Raw genomic sequence first — 4,896 nt, 5'->3', positions numbered from 1 at the left:
CAATTACACTTTACCTCTCTTACACATTCATTAATCTTTAAATGCCTTCCCTTTTGTTAGGTTGCTGTGAGGAGAATAAAGTGCATAGTTTGGGATCTAATAATTCTAAAGTCAAATCTTGATTCTTTACTTACTTTAAATAGCATAATGATGCTTATTTCTCAAATACTGGATAAATAGTAGACAATAGAATAACATTCACTTTTTCTTAATATAATGAAAATCTATTAATGTCTGTCCTCACTGCAGATGTTAACAATGTTTATTCTTTCAAAAGAGTTAAGTAAATTCTCATGAAATGCATAAGTATGGCTGTTGATTAGTTGGTAAATTATATAAGAAATCACCTGCTATTAATAAGTATAATGTTTTTGAATGCTTATTCATAATTTTGAGGTGGCTCTGATAATTTTCCTCAAAAAATGGGACATAGATAATGGATAACCCCATAGTGAACTCTATAATTACTGCAGTGGAAATTCTTAGCAAGAAACAAAGCAAAAACAAGTTTACACTGTCGGTACCTGTTGTAAAGACCTCTGATTTGTGTTAATTACCTTCCATCACTGTAATAATAGAGTTTCTAATAATGTGAATGTGTGCATATTTTCTATCTCCAGTTATAGAAACTTTACTTACAGTAGCTCATACAAAACAAAATGTATCCCGACCTATATGCAAGACTTTTCTTTGGTCTTCCCATAACTCATGTATGACTACAACGCAAAATACCAAGTCATAATAATAAATAGTTCCTGAAACTCAAAAATGAGAAACATATATCTTACATCAGCAACAGGAAAACATTAGTATCATTTGTCAAATTTCCCAGGGTAGGAGCAAAGAACAATTAGGATCTGTTATAAAATGTTTCCTTAAAAATATTGTCACTGTTTTTTTCTTTCTTTTACAGATGTGTCCAAAATTTCGTTCTCTGAATTTCTCCTCTCTTCTGCCATACAAAACAATTCTATCTAAAGGTTTCAACTGTTATTTTAGAATAGGAAAAATTCCAAATTAGGGGCAGTCTTTCTTTAAATTATCTATTTATTAGATAGTACTCTTTTTCTTAAGCTAAAATTTTCCTAGACAGTTTATTGTTCTACATTCCAGTCAGACCACACAGACTGGGAACCTAATCAGAGGCCTTAAAGTTCTTACTAAGTTTCTATTATGAGAAATTTGTCAATAAAGTTTTGAATTGCTTTTTCTGATATTTTCATCATAACTGAGTATAATGACTGAGTTTTTTGTTCTTCTTTCTTTTCAATAAATTACATTTTAAGACAAACTCCATATTTTGTCATTATTCCATTTAATAGAGTAAACATAATCCTATTGAATCATTAAATATGTGACATTTTGTTTTCACTAAATTTTCAATGACACTTTCAATAATATTTTGATGAAAGACATATATATCAATATGAAACTAGATGTTTCAAGAGGATAGAGGAACGAGTGAAGAAAGAGATAGTGATGTGGAAGTTATGGGGAGAATGAAAGCTTAAGCAACCTGGTTATACAATTTACATTTGCCATCTCTCCCCGCGTGGGTCAAATCCTCTTGTTATAACTAAATTTATATCCAGGTAGCTTACCTAATAACCATTAACCAATTTAACTCATGGCACATGCGAACCTAGTATCCCATAGTTAGGTTACCTAATTTCCCCCAGATATGAACTAAGAGCTAGTTCATAAATTACAATAGTCACTTGCTCTAATATCCTTGAAATCTCAGGAGAAAATCACTTTTCTGGAATCACTGTCAGCTTCACATACTAAAACAACTTATCATGGCTCACTAGGGCATAACCTAGAACTGGCAAAGTCTCTTGCATCATCACTGTCTGGTTAGCAATATATTTTCTCTGAATTACACCAGTTAAAATATATATGTATATATATATATGCATATATTTCTTTAACATACTAATGTACATAAACACACACACACACATATATATATATATACATAACTTCAAAAATAATTGGTTTTAGGAGGATTAGTACAAGGTTGTAGTCTCAGGGATATGGAAGTTAAAAGAAGTCCCAATTGTTTGACTTTTCCAAACTTTCCAAAAAATTTTTTTTTAATTTTAACAATTTATTAGGGGCTCATACAATTCTTATCACAGTTCATACATATACATACATCAATTGTATAAAGCACATCTGTACAGTCTTTGCCCTAATCATTTTTTTCTCCTCTTTTCTTTTTTTACATTTTATTAGGGACTCATACAACTCTTATCACCATCCATACATATACATACATCAATTGTATAAAGCACATCCATACATTCCCTGCCCCAATCATTCTCAAGGCATCTGCTCTCCACTTAAGCCCCTTGCATCAGGTCCTCTTTTTTTCTTCCCCTCCCTCCCCTTTCCCCCCTCCCTCATGTGCCCTTGGTAATTTATACCTCGTTATTTTGTCATATCTTGCCCTATCCGGAGTCTCCCTTCCCCCCTTCTCTGCTGTCCCTCTCCCAGGGAAGAGGTCACATGTGGATCCTTGTAATCAGTTCCCCCTTTCCAACCCACTCACCCTCCACTCTCCCAGCATCGTCCCTCACACCCTTGGTCCTGAAGGTATCATCCACCCTGGATTCCCTGTACCTCCAGCCCTCATATGTACCAGTGTACAGCCTCTGTCCTATCCAGGCCTGCAAGGTAGAATTCGGATCATGGTAGTTGGGGGGAGGAAGCATCCAGGATCCGGGGGAAAGCTGTGTTCTTCATCGGTACTACCTCGCACCCTAATTAACCCATCTCCTCTCCTAAATGCCTCTATGAGGGGATATCCATTGGCCGACACTTGGGCCTTGGGTCTCTACTCTGCACTTCCCCCTTCATTTAATATGGTATATATATATACATATACTCATATATGCACATACATACACACACTTATATCGTTGGTTTTTTTTTTTTTTTTTTTGCATGATGTCTTATACCTGGTCCCTTGGCACCTCGTGATCGCACTGGCCGGTGTGCTTCTTCCATGTGGGCTTTTTTGCTTCTGAGCTAGATGGCCACTTGTTCACCTTCAAGCCTTTAAGACCCCAGACACTATCTCTTTTGATAGCCGGGCACCATCAGCTTTCTTCACCATATTTGCTTATGCACCCATTTGTCTTCAGCGATCCTATCATGGAGGTGTGCAGCCAATGATATGATGATTTTTTGTTCTTTGATGCCTGGTAACTGATCCCTTTAAACTTTCCAAAATTTTGTACCACTTCTTTATCACCGATCGCAGCCACTGCGCCTCTCCTCAGCTCTCTCCTGCCCTAGAGGCCTACAGTTCACTGCACCATCTCAGAGAACTCACGAATCTTCAAGGAATTGGTTTATTTGTTTGCGTAAACTATCAAGTCTGAAATCTAAAGTTCAGAGGCCCCTCTGGAAGATTGTCCCATTTCAGATACAATAGGGCTGTTGACCTACAGAATTAGAGACACTGGTTAATCAGCTCAGACTGCCCGTTCAAGACCCTAGAACCAGGAGCTAAGCAAAGCAAAAGAGATACAAGATCCAGAGCAAAAGAATGAACGTTTGCAAAGTTTCACAGCACAGTTCAAGGTGGCTGCCCAGGTCCTATGGCCAACAGTTTTCTTAGGGTAGTGACTGGCATCGGATTGGTGGTCATTACCAAGTGACTTTGCCTAGTTTTCTGCACATGACATGGGTTACAAAGGTGGCATCTTGTCCTGGTATGGGGTTTTAACTGAGATGTGGTTTTTGCCTTCTTGTATCAAACAATTAGGCAAAGACATGTGAACAACTGCTCTACACCTTAGGTTGGCCAAGTCTAGCCTCAGTCCATTGTGTGATTCTAGCTTCTTCAGTTTCTCAAACAAGCATGCAGTTAACGGTTTGCCTATTAAGGCAATATCTTAAAATAGGAAGTTAGCTCTCGTTTTAACATAAAAATCAAAGGTACAAAAGGGCGTTGGCTTGATTCACATCATCTAGTAATGTGGATGATTCAAAATATATCCCATGTAATCCTGCCTCATTACCATCATAGACACCTCATTCCAAAATTAGAGCATAATCACAGGGAACAGGATATAATTCAATATACATTACAAAAGGAAACCATGGCTAGAAGGGCAGATTACATTAACTTGCCAATGGCCACCATCCGCTGATGCTTCTAGTCGTTGGCCATTTCATACCTGAAGAAGGAACTTCTTACCAATTATTTGACGAGCCCAGGCAACCATTAACAGTCAATACTTCAGTATGGCACAGAGTCCTAGGGTTAAATTACTTAGGCATAGTAGGAAACTGAGGACCCAGAAGAAAGTGCCAATGGCCTGCTCCCAGCACTCTGACGATAGGCTTGCCATGCCGTCTTTGGCAGTTATTTCTGCAGACACTTACTCCTCAGACAGGAACTTAAAGTCACTATCTCAAAGAACAAGTGCTCCTCTTCCCACTTATCTCAAGGAGGGACAATGGGACAACTCTCGGCTCTTGCATGCTTAGTACTCCCTTTGAAGTCTTCCCTTTGAATTCCTGGAATACCAATTCTAGTGCATTGCCTCATTGTTTCTCATTTTAAAAAATCATTTTATTGGGGGCTCATACAACTCACCACAATCCATCCATCCATCCATTGCGTCAAACACATTTGTTCATTTGTTGCCATCATCATTCTCAAAACATTTTCTTTCTACTTGAGCCCTTGGCATCAGCTCATTTTCCCCTTCCTCCCTTCCTGCTCCTCCCTCCCTCATGAACCCTTGATAATTTATAAATTATTATTATTTTGTCATGTCTTACACCATCCATGTCTCCCTTCATCCACTTTTCTGTTGTCTGTCCCCCAGGGAGGAGGTTATATGTAGATCCTTATCATCAGTTCCACCTTTCTACCCC

The sequence above is a fragment of the Tenrec ecaudatus genome, chromosome 3, assembly GCF_050624435.1.
Source record: "Tenrec ecaudatus isolate mTenEca1 chromosome 3, mTenEca1.hap1, whole genome shotgun sequence".
NCBI classification, from domain to species: domain Eukaryota; kingdom Metazoa; phylum Chordata; class Mammalia; order Afrosoricida; family Tenrecidae; genus Tenrec; species Tenrec ecaudatus.
The sequence above is the reverse complement of the archived record's forward strand: the minus strand, read 5'-3'. Positions refer to the sequence as shown.